General features: G+C 36.3%; 1 long non-coding RNA gene across 1 annotated transcript; it reads left to right on the forward strand.

The window, feature by feature from the left end:
• The first annotated feature begins 7684 nt into the window (after window positions 1-7684).
• LOC126827854 (uncharacterized) lies at window positions 7685-16815 on the forward strand. Its single transcript, XR_007682891.2, has 3 exons — window positions 7685-8780; window positions 10882-11058; window positions 16678-16815. It is a non-coding gene; the product is annotated as an uncharacterized LOC126827854 (long non-coding RNA).
• The last annotated feature ends 188 nt before the right edge of the window (window positions 16816-17003 follow it).

Raw genomic sequence — 17003 nt, forward strand, 5'->3', positions numbered from 1 at the left:
AATTTATTTAAGGTAGAAATTTATTAATCCATTAACTTAACATATGATATTATCAATGAATTTATTTAAAATTAATTATAATTTTATTTTGAAAGTTATTTAAAGTTAATGACATTTATAATGGAAATTATTTAACATAGAATTTTAGGACTTCCTACCAATCTAACAATGAAATTGAAAAACTGCATTTCTTCAAAACTTTATTACATATGTTATAATTTTATTAGGGTTGATTACAATGTATTATGTTAATAATGTGTTAATATTTTATTTGTAAAATTATTGTATTGATATGTATATAGTGTCATATAGTATCTGTTGAGTATTGATGTTTATGTGTTCAATCTGTGTAACAAGAGGACATATCATCAGATAGCGTGAAAAGAAATATCAGAATTCCAATTCCAGGAATCTAACTTTTGCCAGCTGTTTTTTATAAATCAGTTTTTAGGTATATTTTTAACACATGAAAACTATAGAATTAACAGTATTTTATTTTATTGTACAGTTAAACATGTATTATGCAAGAGCTAAATCTGACTATTATAATTGCAGGTCTTTCTTTAGGTCTGTTATCTAAATTATTAATTAGACATTAATTAACTTACCAAGACCATAATTACCTCTCGAGGCCATTGGATACCTGAGATATTTAGTGGATTCAAGTACATTTTGTGCTGGATGCGGTTACAGTAAAAATGGATAATCAAGACTTTGTTTATTATCGTAACTATGGTATTAGTGACAATCAAGGCTAGTCTATGATTATATCTCCGATTCCTTGGCTCAGAGGGAAGTAATTTGACTGAAATTTTCAAAATATTCTCTTTTCATTATCCATTTTTTAACTGCTATAGCAAGAACTGACAGCTCTTTATCTAATCTTACCTAATGCCGCTTTAAATTCATTGAAATACTTAATTTTATGACATGTAAACTGACAACTGGTATTTTTTGCTTTGAGATTTGTCATCTGCCAGGTAGCTCTGGACACTGTTTCTCGAAATCTTAACTATAAATAAAATTCAAATTTTAGTAGATACTTCAATTTTGATTGGCTAAGCACTAAAATCAATCTAATATTATCCAATCAAATGACTAAAATTTGGATTTTATCTTAGTTAAAACTTCATGAAACAGGCCCCTGGATCCTCAGTGGATAATCAGATGGTGTTCATTGCTATGAGGTTTGGCCTCTGCCAGGTAGCTCTGTTGATTATTTGGCGAATCTTCGGACTGGAGAATTTGCTAGTTTTCATTGCTATGATATTTTTGTATTATTTATATTTTATTCATTTTACTTAATTTTATTTCATCGAATGCTGCATAATATTGGTGGGTGTTGATTTTGTGTTCATAATACTTCAAGGCAAAGTTTTTATTTAGTGTGAATTTCCTATAAGCGATTTTTTTTATTTGAGTAAAGCTTTTAATGATTAGACAACTAAATTAATTTCATATGTTGATTTGTTTTATGATGCCAATTTGTCTTTCTGTAAGTTGTATGTCTCTGATAAAGCCAGTCTAAATTTAGTAAAAGAACTGGGTCCGTGTTCAAAGGGTATCTTAAGTCTTAAGATAGTCACTTAGCTACTAGATTTCACATATATAATATGTAACTTCCTGTAAGTTGAGGGTAAGTGGTATTCAAAGGCAATGTTAAGTATAAGATTTTTCCTTAAGTTAAACTGCCATAACTTTTAAGTGTTTAGTCTTTTAGCGGTATCCAAAGGCCAGTTGGAGTGAGAAAAATCCACTTTATAAAAATCTACGAAAACAACAAGATGTATACAATGATTATTTATAGTTATACTTTTTTCATATAATATTTTGAGAAACATTTTCATAGTAATGACCACTTTGATTTTAATAGAGTATAGTGCATTCTAACACAGCCAACTATCTTCTTCAAGAATAGATCTCTGCCCTAAATGGCCGCGATATCTCAAAAATGGTATACTATTTTGTAATGTGGTTCTACTCCATTTCATATCTGCCATCAAGCCTGGAAATAACGCACCTGTCACAGACAATGTCAGGCACAGATTCAGGCTTTGTCAGACACAAAACCTCTGGTGCCTGTCATTTTGTCTGGCACTGATTTTTGTTTTCTATTGATATTATTAATACATGTCCAGCACTAAGTTGAAAATGTGAGGTACCATTTCATTAGTGCCTGACATTTTGTCAGGTTCATTTAAAACTGTTATTTCCAGGCCTGTCTGCCATACACACAAAGACTAAATAAACCGTTTCAATGATATTAAATTGAAGTGGAATGAATATTTCTTAAAATTATACTTAAGAGTTTTCGAAAGTGTTCATTTAGGAATTAAAATATTGGCCAACTAGCTTAGCGGGAGCTAATTGTAGATTAGTTTAGTATGAGTTTTGTGGGGCTCTTAACGGGACACAACTTGTTTGTGAAGTTAGAAATACATGATTTTGGCAGAAGCGGGTATTCCATAAGTTAGAAGGGGGGGTTGGATGGCTGAATGGTTAGCGTGCACGCGCTGTATCATACAGTCTGTCATTGAGTCGACTGGCGTGGTTTCGAATCACCGGTTGTACGTGGCAAGGAGTAGGGTCGCCTGTCCAACCTCGTGGGTTTTCTCCGGTTTCTTCCCACTGCTAAAGACCCCTACGCGCAAGCGAATTATTGAAATAAAATGAAACCATATGTTAGTCCCGAAATGACCTAGTTTGTGTCGAGTGGACTATAAACCCCATTTCTCTCTCTCTCTCCATAAGTTAGAAATTCATTCTTTTTGGCAATTGCAGGTATTCCATAATTTAAGTGTACAGTTGAGGTTTTCACATAGCCAAGGAGATCTAACACAGCCTTTGAATACCGATTTAAGGTAACACACTTAGTTAAGTGGAAAAATAAGTATTTTTATTCTTTGAATACGGACCTTGACCTCCACTTAATCTCTAACAAGGCTTGAAATAAGGCACCTACCACGGACAATCTCAGACACAAGTTAGGCTTTGTCAGACACAAATCCTATAGTGCCTGTCATTTGTTTTTGGCACCGATTTGTCTGTGTTTTTATTGATATTATTAATACATGTCCAGCACAAAGTTAAATATGTCAGGTACTACGTACCCTAGTTTAGTGATGTCTGACATTTTGTTGTCAGGTCTAAATATTAAGTCCAACTGCAGATTTCGTCAAGGTTCCGGAATGCAAATAGGGTTAGGTCATGTGATTGTTGACGAGATTCTGGGTTAGGGTTAGCACTAACCCTGTTTACATCCTGTGACCTTTGTCCAAATCTGCAGATGGCCTTATTATTTAGACCTTACCACATTCCTTCAAGTATAACTATATTCATCACCGGTACATACATGTATTTTGACCTCAAACAAAGATGTTGTGCTATTACAAATCATTTTTACATGTCCTAGATATAGTACAAAGTTGGAATTCTAACCTGTAAACCTACCGTTTGTACCAAGTAAACCTACAGTTACCCATTTTAGAAATGGTACAAAGTTGGAATTCTACCCTGTAAACCTACTGTTTATACCAAGTAAACCTACAGTTACCTTGTAAACCTACTGTTTATACCAAGTAAATCTACAGTTACCATGAAAACCTACAGTTTTACACATACTATAATTTTCATTTATTTCATTTATATATAACTATATTCATCACCGGTACATACATGTATTTTGACCTCAAACAAAGATGTTGTGCTATTACAAATCATTTTTACATGTCCTAGATATAGTACAAAGTTGGAATTCTAACCTGTAAACCTACCGTTTGTACCAAGTAAACCTACAGTTACCCATTTTAGAAATGGTACAAAGTTGGAATTCTACCCTGTAAACCTACTGTTTATACCAAGTAAACCTACAGTTACCTTGTAAACCTACTGTTTATACCAAGTAAATCTACAGTTACCATGAAAACCTACAGTTACCATGAAAACCTACAGTTTTACACATACTATAATTTTCATTTATTTCATTTATATATTTTTATTATCATCAATAATTTTTTTTGAATATGTTGCAATATTAATGGAAAAATTTGTTTTTTTTATTTTATCCATCAATATGAAAAATGACATTTATGCTCAATATACCCTTTTGTTATATATATTTGGTTTTGTTTTTCTGCCATGTTATATATGCTAATTGTATTGTTTGTTTTGTCTTTGTTTTGTTGAACAGTTATCCTGCATGGTCTATAAGATATTAATATGTGTAGGATAACATAAGGACAAGGGGGGTTGGGTGGCCGAATGGTTATCGCATCATAAGATTTGTCATGGAGTCAAGTAGCGTGGTTATGATTCCTCGCTTGTACGTGACAAGGAGTAGGGTCGCCTGTCTGACCTTATGGTTTTTCTCCGGATCCTCCGGTTTCCTCTCAAAATAAAGACCCCTACGCGCAAGCGAATTATTGAAATAAAATTAAATATTATGTTAGTCCCGAAATGACCTAGTTTGTGTTGAGTGCACATTAAACCCTATCTCTTTCTTTCTCATAAGGCCAAATCAATCGACTAGAATCCATTTCATTTCGTTTCACAGTAGGCTATGTGTTTATTTCACGTCTACATATAGATTATATGATGTAATAATATAGATTTATCTCCCTTGTCATATACCCCTTGTCTTCATTGACAATAAACATATATATATATAGATGCAGTGTGTGGGGACTTGATAATCCACTCTAGAGACTTCATGATCATAGCTCTAACTCTGCAAATTTGTGTTTAACTTGATAAACGATGTCAGATAGAGAGGAACAGAAATGGGGTGTAACATCCACTCGATACAAACTATTTCTATAATTTGCTTGCGCGTAGGGGTCTTTAGCAGTGGGAGGAATCCGGAGGACAAAGAGAAAACTTGCATACAAGCTGGGAATCGAAACCACGACAATTGACTCAATGAGAGATCATGTGATTTCTCATGCACGCATTAAACCAGTAGACCACCTTACCTCGCAACCAGTGTCAGACTGAAGCCTAGAGCCTCAAGATCTAGAAGGCCTCCCCAGAAGGTGTATAAGCCTTTATTACAGTAGTCTTAAACATAGGAGGAGGAGGGGGGGGTAAATGGTTGGCGCGTCATTGAGTCAACTAGGGTGGTTTCGATTCTTCGGTTGTACATGACAAGGAGTAGGGTCACGTGCCCAACCTGGGGGGTTTTCTCTGGGTGCTCCAGCTTCCTCCTGCTGCTAAAGACCCCTACACGCAAGCGAATTAGTGAAATAAAATTGAACCATCTTAGTCCCAAAATGACCTAGTTTGTGTTGAGTGGACTTAAACCCTCTCTCTCTCTCTCTCTCTCTCTCTCTTAAACATAGGTCATCATACTTGGCTTTGGTATATTGTTTTTAAAACAACCTTGTATCCTCCTCTCTATGGTTGTGACAGGAAGATTGGGAGGGGAGTCAAATAAGTGATAACATATTGTTTTTGTTGTTAAGTGAAAAAGAAATTATGATATCATGGTGTTTTAGGGGTTTTTTTATGGTTTTTTTTATGTTTTTTAATGTTTTTTATGATAATGCTGAGGATAAATAATTATTGTATTTTAAATAAATGTATAATTGAACACACATAACCTATTTGGTGTATAAATAAAGGTTGTTTATAAAATTAAATCTTTTAAGGTTGATAGATATTTATTTCATTCGTCGCGGGGTTGGACAAAAAAAACAAGGTCCTGTGTACATGCCGTGCACGTAAAAAAAAGAGCTTTGAATTAAGAACAGCCCGTATTACTACAATCTGGGCAAAATTTCTCACATAGCTCTCTGTATGGCATATGCCCTTATTTGTCTGGTCTAGTTGTAAGCGATTTCGTGGGGCCGATTGGTCCAATGTGTGCTTTTCAGATCATAAAGTCACCATACTTGTAGGTAATAAGGTCACCTGTCTAACTTTGTGGGTTTTCCCTGGGTCCTCAGTTTCCTCCCACTGTTAAAGACAACTACTTGCAGGTGAAATATTAAAATGAAATTGTACCATATAATGTTGATCCTGAAATGACCTGTTTTGTGTTGAGTGGGGGCTAAACATTCCATCTGAACCTGGTCCTGTTTTGCCTAAAATTTTCCATTCCATAATTTCAAAAATATGACTAACTCTACAATCCAAATATTTTGAAAATCGATAAGAACAAAATATTTTGAAAATCGATAGGGCTATGATCCAAATATTTTTAAAATCTATAGGATTCGATTAATTTCAAAATCGATTGGGTTATGATCCAAATATTTTAAAAATTTATAGTATTCAAAAAATTTCAAAATCGGTAGGGCTACGAACCAGATTATTTTGAAAATCGATAGGGCTACGATCCAAATATTTTGAAATTCGATTGGGCTACGATCCAAATATTTTGAAGGTCGATAGGGCTACGATCCAAATATTTCAAATATCCATAGCGCTCTCCCGGATTTTATCGCGAATTTTGACCAATATCGGGTTTACAAGATAATCATATATTCAGCATATTTCAATTGAAGCCTTCCATGAGGCCTATATAGGCCTATTCAATAAGTTTTGTAAGTTGCAACATTATCCCAGTCGGTGCAGAGAGTAGGAAGTTAACCCCAATAAAAGAAAATAAGATTTACTCCAGAAAACTTGAGTACTCAATTTACGATCCACAAATATTCTGAAAATCGATAGGTTTCTGCCTCATACCCAGTGAACAATATCCCCGAGTTTTAGAAAGTTCTATCGAGAACTCTTAGGCATGTATATAAGCCTATTCACAAAAAGTTTTGTAACTTACAACATATGTTGTAACAGACGTATTATTATAAATTGATAGCTAGAAATAAAGATGGCTCGTCCAACTATAACAAATTCCTAAAACTTTATAAAACATCTTCAAACGTTTTAACTCCAGTTTACAGCTTATAAAATCTCCCGCCATTCTAAACAAGCAAACGTCTAATTACAGGCACGTGTGTGAGTTCCATAGAATGATCAAAAAGATGCGTGGCGCGTGTGGGGTGATCGTGTTTACGCCTGTTAGTAATTTTATAGTAGATAAGAGAGGCGCTTGATACACACAATTATATCCACGACTTAAACCAGCGGAACTCTGTAACGCCGTCTTCTTTGTATACAAAATCTGGAGCATAAATATTTTTTATAACTGTGTAGAAACTTACGAACTTGTGTGGCATACGGGTAAAGCGTTTGTTTCATGTTCCTGAAGTGGTGTTTTGGAATTAATGGTTCTTCTATTAAGTGCTCTTTTCAAACACGCGAAATGCAATAAGGAAAATAATAGAATCCATGTTTTAGACAGAACATTGTACAAATATAATGGGCATGGCATCATATCTTGAAAGAAATCGGAACTTTAAATTAATTTCCTTAAAATGAGCTACTTATCCCATAGCGTATATGTTACTTACATAAACTTCGTTATAAACAGAACTCGAAACATCTTATGGTTGAGTTTTAAAAGGAATTGAAAATTTAAATGGGAATTCCGGAAATTTTAATATTTTCTTGTAAAACCAAATCGTATTAAGATCAAGAATTCTCTTAAAGGTGCGGTTTTTTTAAAGTTCATTATGTTATACTGGTGGATTTGAAGGGTATTTTTGTGATAATAAGTGCCATTTTCAGGAATATATAACTTTGTTTTCAGGATAAAAGTAGAATACATGACTGGTAATCCCGGAAATATTCTGTGTCTAAGTATGGCATAAGTACATGGAACGCCCTGTTTCCAAATCTCGCGGGAAAATAAGTTATGTGGTGGGCCGACGATACAAATCTGGTGACCAAACATGGAATATGTTAATTATACGTCGTGGAGAATAAAGTCTCGTGAGTGACAAAACTAACACCAGAAATTTGTTGAAAACGACGAAAATTATTCTAAGGAAATATTCACCGAAACTTAAAAATAAAAAATGTTTCACCTATTTTGACGTGCTGAAACAAATGTAGAACAAAATGCTCTGCGTCTTAAATTAATGTTTCTGACTGAATTTTGATTAAGAACATATTGAAGAAAAGTGGAATTTTAAATCCAGAGGAATTCTTTGTGCTTATTAAAAGTGAAAATTGTTTGCTGAAACGAGGGAGATATTTTAAATCGAGAGGAATCCTGGGTCTGTCCCGAAAATAATAAAAAGTGTTTAATGAAACGAGGAAAATATTCATAATCAAGAGCAAGCCTTGGTCTGTTCTAAAAATGAACAAATGTTTATTGAAACAAGGGACATATTTTAAATTGAGAGGAAGTCCCGGTGAGTTATCGAAGTGACAATTATTTATTATATAACATCGGAAATATTTATAATCGAGAAGAAGCCTTAGTCAGTTCCCAAAGTGAAAAATATTTATTGAAACGATTGAAATATTATAAATCTGGAGGAATCCTAGGTCTGTTCCGAAAATAAAAAAACGTGTTTAATGAAACGAGGAAAGTATCTATAATCGAGAGGAAGCCTTGGACTATTCTAAAAGTGAAAAATATTTATTGAAACGAGGGAACATTTTAAATCTAGAGAATCCTGGGTTTGTTGCTAAATAGAAACGAAGGAAACATTTTAAATCGAGAGGAACCTTGGTCAGTTACCAAAGTGAACCTTTTTTCATTGATTTTGTGTGTTTAAACTAGGATTACATCTGTATCTCGTGTTAGCGTACAGTTTAAAAAACTAATATTTATTTTAAAAATTACCAAACGACGTAAAGGCTATTAATAGCACTGATAGGTTTTAAAACAATGACGTCATTTGGTCGTTAATACGTTTCTGCCATACAGAAGGGTAAGTAGCAATATTGTTATTAATATGTTTTATATAACATACTATTTTATAATCATCTACAAACTTATTGATTCTTACAAACGTCCAATCTGGCTACTGTAATCTTATAGTACAGAACTGTCAAAAATAATTCGTTCTGAATTTTTTTGTAATAAATTTTCTGTTGTTAAAGGAGCTAAATCGCTAATGTTCTGGACCTAGAAATTGACACAAATGGGCCGCGGCGCATATATGAATGAATATAAACTGGTTTACATTCAATCGTTTCTATTTTTACTGTAATTTCTAAATACGTCAGTTCTCTTGACAGAATGGCAATCTGTAGCGTCTGGTTATTCCAGTCTATACCGATAGTATTTATCGCACATGCTCTCCAGATAAGAATATGGAGTCACCGTTTGACAGGACTTGTGGAATATGTCTATTTTGTCTTAAATATTGGATATCAGAAGCCAATCTTTTCCCGGTAAGATTACAACATCAATGTCGATTTAAATTGGCAAATAATTCTTGTTTTCAATGTCGAAAACTTTAGATGATATTAAGTTAGAGACTTAGCTACTTTAAATTTAACTTTATTTTCGGGTCACCTATCAAAATGTGCGTAATTCGGCACTGATTATTACGCTTATTGAGTTCCGTTTTATATGTGCTATTTATTTATATATAATTTATAATTATGTATTATAAGGCCTACCGAGTCCTTTTTATATATATATAACAAATGAAAATTTAATACTAATATTTAATAATTTGTTGTTACGTATCAATAATAAATAGTTTAATTCTTTTGATAATGCGCCTAAATTACAGTTTCTAGGTAAATCAATTATCTGTAATTATGAAATAGGCACCGTAAAACGAAAAGTTACATAAACACCTATCTCGATTACCATGCGCAAGAACCGTATCAAACAGGACACCGGGTACCTATTCAAACAGCGACACCAGATATTGAGGTAGCAAGTCAAACCACGACACCGAGTTAAACCTCGACAACTAGTTCTAGTCAAACCACGACACCTGGTATCAAGTCAAACCGCGACACCGGGTACTTATTCAAACCATGACACCTGGTATCGAGTCAAACCGCGACACCGGGTACTTAGGCAAACCGCGACACTAGGTATCGAGTCAAACCGCGACACCGGGTACTTAGTCAAACCATGACACCTGGTATCGAGTCAAACCGCGACACCGGGTACTTAGGCAAACCGCGACACCTGGTATCGAGTCAAACCGCGACACCGGGTACTTAGTCAAACCATGACACCTGGTATCGAGTCAAACCGCGACACCGGATACTTAGGCAAACCGCGACACCTGGTATCCAGTCAAACCGCGACACCGGGTACTTAGGCAAACCGCGACACCTGGTATCGAGTCAAACCGCGACACCGGGTACTTAGGCAAACCACGACACCTGGTATAGAGTCAAACCACGATACCTGGTCTCGAGTACACCGGGTACTGGGTCAAACCGCGACAAACTAGTTCGGAGTCAAACCGCGACACGAGTATCGAGTCGCAACAACTGGTTCCTAGTCAAACCGCAACACTGAGTATCGAGTCGCAACAACTGGTTCCGAGTCAAACCGCAACACCGGGTATCTGGTCGCGACGCCCGTTACCGAGTCAAACCGCGACAGGGACTGTAATATTGTATGCTGTTAAAGATAAATTAGAGCTAAATAATCTTCCTATTGCAAGTCCTTCTTTAGGCCTTACATATGATTAGACAATAATTATTAATAATTAATAATTATTATTAACATGACAAGACAATAATCAGCTCTCGATGCTATCGTATGCGTGATTTTAACTAGATTAAAACGGTTCGGCCATTTAATGATTTAATATAAAATGGAGAAGCAAGGCTAAGACTCGAATATACCAGTACCGTGGTTACGATAATAAGAAACCAATGCACACATCTTGTCAAAACTACAGTGATAACATGGCTCAGAATAACGTAATTTGAATAAAATTTTCAATATATTCATTTTGCATTGTCTATTTTTCTACTATTATAACAAAAACGACCAGCTCTTTATCTAAATCTTACATAATGTATCTTTAACGGAACATGCATTTATTTCAGGTTTAGAAGAGTAGTAAAATGCGGGGATGTTTATTGGTTTCTGTGATACGGGTGTTGTTAACTATATTGTGTATGGGGTGCTGGAGGGGCGTTACACCAATAAGAAGAGAAAATCGATGTATGAGACATTATTTTGTTGAAACTATCAGACATCCCAGTAAAGACTGTGAACAGAGAGTTAGTATATTACATTATTTCGCCATTACATTATATTATACCACCATATTGTACATTTAACCGGGGGGGGGACGTGTGGATGGCTGAATGGTTAGCACGTGCGCGCTGTATGATAAGGTCTGTCATTGAGTCAACTGGCGTGGTTTCAATTCCCCTTTTGACAAGGAGTAGGGTCGCCTGTCCAACTTCGTGGGTTTTCTCCGGATCCTCAGGTTTCCTCCCATTGCTAAAGACCCCTACGCGCAAGCGAATTATTGAAATAAAATTGAACCTTATGTTAGTCCCGAAATGACCACGATATTAGAGTCTGACACATAAAGTAGAAAGAAATTCGGATTTATCGTTTATTCCGAAGGATTAGACACAATCGAGCTAGAGATTAGAGACGTGCACATAAAGTAGAAAGAAATTCGGAATTATCGTTCATTCTGACCGACTAGATACAAACGAACACGAGATTAGAGCCTGGCACATAAAAAAAGTCAGGAAACCATAGAAATGAAAACTAAAAAATTACGAGATTCCCATTCCATTACACCCCCAAAGTAGTATGAAATTCGAGTTTATCGTTCATTCCGAACGACTAGACACAAACGAGTACGAAATTAGAGTTGTGCATATAAAGTAGTAATAATTCTTGCTAAAGCCAGGATATCATAGAAATAAAAACTACCATATGTTTGTCTAATAATGGTGGTTACGAATGAAAAGACATCAAATAAAACCCCATCTCATCTCATTCCATTCCATTACATTTCCAATGCAGAATGAAATTCTGAGTTATCGTTTATTCCGAACGACTAGACACAAACGAGCTCGCGATTAGAGTCTAAGACATACAATAGTAATAATTCTTGGTAAAGTCAAGTAAGACGATGTTAATGTGTGTAATTTATGGGAGGTTCTGTCTTATCTTGTCGTCATTCAATCAACTTCATCATCGATAAGAAACCATTTTACAGTCTGTGGTTAATCACGGAGATAATTGTAACATTGAACAATAAAACTGGTCAATTGTGGTATATTGTATTGGCGGGATCAGAGTTGTCTGGAAGCAGACCACCATTAATTTTCACCATTGTAATTCGTCTATTTATAGCAATTCTCCCTCTGTCTCTTTTCTCTCCTTTTGCATGCCCATTTTTGTTGATTTTTGGTCTAGAATGAACAAAGTGGGGTTAAATTAACATTTTCTGCCAGGTTTTTATAAATATTCATGATTTTGAGGCGGAAGGATAACTGGGTGATATGTACGGCAACTAGTTACATGTTTTTAGAATGCTTCTTCAAGTTTGTGTATCTCAAAATATTGGTGGTCAATCTCATAAAAATTTTAGTGCAAAGACATGACCATTTGTTCCTCTCTCTGTAGTGAAAAGCATTCAGCCCAACGAAAATTTGGGGAAAAGTTGGGCAAAGAGGCCAGAATTAACATTGAAGTCAATGGTGAAATTAATGGTGGTCTGCCACCGTCTACTATTGGAGTTTCCAGTAGGGGGTGGCGGCACGAATAGTCTCCCCCTGAAAGTGGTGGCTTGTAGACGCTCCAGAAAACAGACATGCACGTATAAGAGGCCTTGGCAGTTGGAATTCGATGAAAAGTAGGTGGAGACGCCGCTGTCCGGGCAAAATGTCCCTTATTCGCCTGGTTGGTGCAGACAACTAGGACGTTAGATCCAGTTTCATTTACAATGTTTACAAGTCTATGACAAATTACAATTAGAGTGTTGCCCGTGTTGATGACGTTTGTTTCGGGTGTGTACTGTTGGCGAGAGTTGCTGTCCCTGTGGGAATATCGGGAATCGTAGACGGCGCTGTTAGCCATTAAACTGTGGGAGGATGAATTCTTAGCATTCGTTTGGCTTCTTAAAGCAATTCATATGTGTTTATCGTCACATCTGGTACGCCTCTAAGATCTGGTACCCGGATTCCCAGGAGAATATCCGACTAAATTCCACATCTTAACAACCTCTTCTATGACTAACATCGAGAATCGCACATGCACGTGCATGGCCCCAAATATCCCAGTTGACTTTATATCTACTAATCTTACTGATGAAAAGAAATATTTGTAAACAAACAAACACGTGTTTCGCCAGATTCATCCTGGCTTTACCTGATAAAATCCCCGTAACCGACTTTAAAGCATGGTGCACACTACTCAGCATGCATGCACATGTATTCATTTGGGAGGTTCTTCAAATATAGGCCTACATGTAGACCTAACCGAAATCTTATGCTTTAGAATACAGGGCGCACATTTCATGATATGAGTTCGACCCCCAAAATATAATAATAACCGACGAATTAGTTAACTTTCAACAATTATCAAATATGCTTATTTAATTATCCTCAAATACATACGAAACTTGAAAACAGACACTGAGCTAGTTGACGGACATTTTAACTCCGACAACGACTATTTTAGTCGAAAACACTAAGTATACTTCGTTGATTTTGAGACGTTTTGCCTTCGCTTTCATTTTTATATTCAATGAATAATTGAAAATATTTATTTAGCCTTTGTCTGTATGAAAGGTGTAAAACGGTTTAGAACAACATAACAACATGGTATATTAATTTTTTGACCAGAAACTGGTTACTAACCGCTACTCATCTTGGTCTTCTTGTTCTTGGGGTGACGCTCTTCGAAAAAGCCCAAGGCTCCGTCAGTTCAAGTCCGGTCGACATGAAAATTGGCATGCGTGATCTTTGAACAACTCTGCATCGATTTGGTGAATTAGATTTTTTAATCTCATCCAACATCATGGTCAGTTCCTGGTCCATAATACGATCATACTTGTTCTCAATATGGCGGCCATTCAGTGCAGAGATCTACTCTCAAAGTAGACAGGTCTCTGTGTGTAGAATGCCTCAATGACAGAACTGTTCTTACTGCTAGCTATACTTGTACCTGGATAGAATATTATTTGGCCAACTGATTTTAATTCTTATGTCCATGCATAATTAACTTATCTTTTAATTATTTCGCGCCGAACGAATTTAATGTAGGGATACTGAAATGGACCATCACAAAATTTCAACACATGTGTTCAAACCCGCGGATAGATCTCGGTATACCCACTCACGTGCTCAATTCTCGCCGATAGAGTAACAAAATTATGACACAGATGGATTTTGACGCGGACATTTAATTTATAATTGCACGGGTTATTCGCACTCGGCAAACCTCAGCAGATTTCAGTACCGGTACCCTACATCTAGCCTCGGCTGTATGACAAAGTCCGCCATTGGAACTACTTTTCTTCAAACGAACTTTGGGCTAAATATTCTACACACGCTTCGAACGACGCAATTTTGATGACTTATTTTTAAAAGCGGCAGGTTTTCCTAATAAGTAAACCGGTGTCGCAACGAAATTGTATAGGCGAAGGTACATATCACTTACCATCATACAGCCGAGGCTAGATGTAGAGTAACGGAATCTGCCGAGGTTTGCCGAGTGGGGTTATTCGTTTGTATTGATACCTTAGATGAGGTTTGTCTATATGGAGTGGAATCCCCAGTTTTAGATGAGGTCTGTCTATATGGAGTGGAATCCCCAGTTTTAGATGAGGTCTGTCTATATGGAGTGGAATCCCCAGTTTTAGATGTGGTCTGTCTATATGGAGTGGAATCCCCAATTTTAGATGAGGTCTGTCTATATGGAGCTGAATCCCCAGTTTTAGATGAGGTCTGTCAATATGGAGTGGAATCCCCAATTTTAGATGAGGTTTGTCTATATGGAGTGGAATCCCCAGTTTTAGATGCGGTCTGTCTATATGGAAAGGAATCACCAGTTTTAGATGAGATCTGTCTATATGGAGTGGAATCCCCAGTTTTAGATGGAGTCTGTCTATATAGAGCTGAATCCCCAGTTTTAGATGGGGTCTGTCTACATGACGTGGAATCCCCAGTTTTAGATGGGGTCTATATGGCTTGTAATCTCTTGTTTTAGATGGGGACGGGCTATATCGTCTTGTTAGACACCTAAGGGGCCATAGGTGACTAATTGTCTTGCCAAGGAGCCACAGCGCTATAGGCAACTTACTGTCGTCTTTCCATGAAGCCATAGCGCTATACGCAAATGATTTCCGCCTTTCCAAGCAGTTATTGGAGTCGACATCAACCGATTTTAATTAAATAATTGTTTATTCAATTGAAAGTCGATCTGATTCGACGTAACGATATTATGGTTAGAACGATCAAGATGTACGACCTGTGGTTCCACCCCTTCTTCTGGTATTTCATTCATTTGCTGACGTAGTTTTATATTTAGTTGTATATCATACCCGACAAAAACAACAGAACTGTGTAGAAAGTCTTATAGTTTGGTTTATATGGCAATCCATACATCTAAATGTATTTTATTATAGACCATGTCGGAGATGAAACCAAGATATACATTTTATTATGTAAATTGTTTGATTTAAAAACCACATAAACAAAATAGCTGGCTAACGAAAATAGTCTCCAAGATCTGGCAAAATATGCAAATAGGAATTCTTCAAATGCCTTTTGATATTCTATAATCGGATTGTATACATCGTCGTTTAAAGTACACAGAACGTAAATGCGTGTGTGGGAGGAAATGGGACAAACTACAGCTTCCGTTTGCTGTAAATATCAATGTCTATGGCTTAAAGGCGCCAAGTCTTTAACGCAGTATCATCCACAGTCTTCGGCAGTCCAAACACGACTTATTGGTCAGTTTAAATCAACATTGATGTTGTTATCTTTCCGTGAAGAGTTGGGCTTCTGATATCCAATACTTAAGACAAAATGAAATTTTAAAATTGGCACACGAATCGCGTGTCAGAATGTTTTCGGGCGCCATTTGTATCAAGCGATTCGATCAACGAGGCTAAACATATCCCTGGTAGGAGAATACTACCGGTGTAGACTGGAATAACCAGACACCAAAGACTGCCATTCAATTCGGACTCTTCGCGTATTTCGCCGAACATAACTGATTGGAAATTACAGTAAAAACAGTAACGATTGAATGTAAATCAGTTGATATACATTCATATTACATTATTATATGCGTTGCGGCTCATTTGTGTCCATTTCTAGGTGCCAAAGAATAGCGATTTAGCTCCTTTAAAGTTAGTTGGAACAGCTTTAAGCTACGATGGGTGTAAGTCGGGAACGAATGAATCACTCAAATGGAGTTTTACTTCCAACTTTTTAATGGGGCCAATACAGAGTAGAGTAATTTTGCCCGGGCAACGATATTCTATAAACGGGTGGCTCAGTGTGCAGAAAAAGGTTGACCCGTTAACCTGGAGATCTCGCGTTCGATCTCGGTGTTGGTCTAGAAAGTTCATCGGGATTTTCCGGCGTGGTTTCCCCTTGTTGCAATGGGGTGGAGGACAGCAGGCCTGGCAAGAGATAAAGTATAGTCGTTTGGATAGGACGAAAAAAACGAGGTCCCGTGTACACCGCACGACCTCCAGATTAGCTCGCCAATCTCCTACTCACCGAGCCACCGTGGCTCCCTTGAAATGATATACCATTAAAGTTTTGTATCGTACGTGACATTAATCGCCCATATTGATAAACCACTTGATATAACCGTCTTATAATAATTATAGTTTTTACTTATTTATTTTTCAGAATGTTTTGTTAGCCAGGTGTGAAGGACATTGTAATAAATCGAAAACTTTACCCAGAGTTTCATTCTCACCAATCTTATATCGCCCCTTCAAGTATTCCTGTTCGTGTTGTCGAGATAATTTATCAATTATGAAAGCGGTATCTTTAAAGTGTAAAAATAGGGAACGGGTGTTCGCGACATACAGATATATACTCAAGTGTTCCTGTGAATATTGTGGCTATGGCAACGGGTATGGATAAATAATGTCATCAACAAACTAGTTTAAAAGACCGAAATGACGTCATGAAGTAAATGTTGGATTTGATATTTTAAAGAAAAGAAATGA

Source organism: Patella vulgata, chromosome 1 (assembly GCF_932274485.2).
Source record: "Patella vulgata chromosome 1, xgPatVulg1.2, whole genome shotgun sequence".
Classification (NCBI taxonomy): domain Eukaryota; kingdom Metazoa; phylum Mollusca; class Gastropoda; family Patellidae; genus Patella; species Patella vulgata.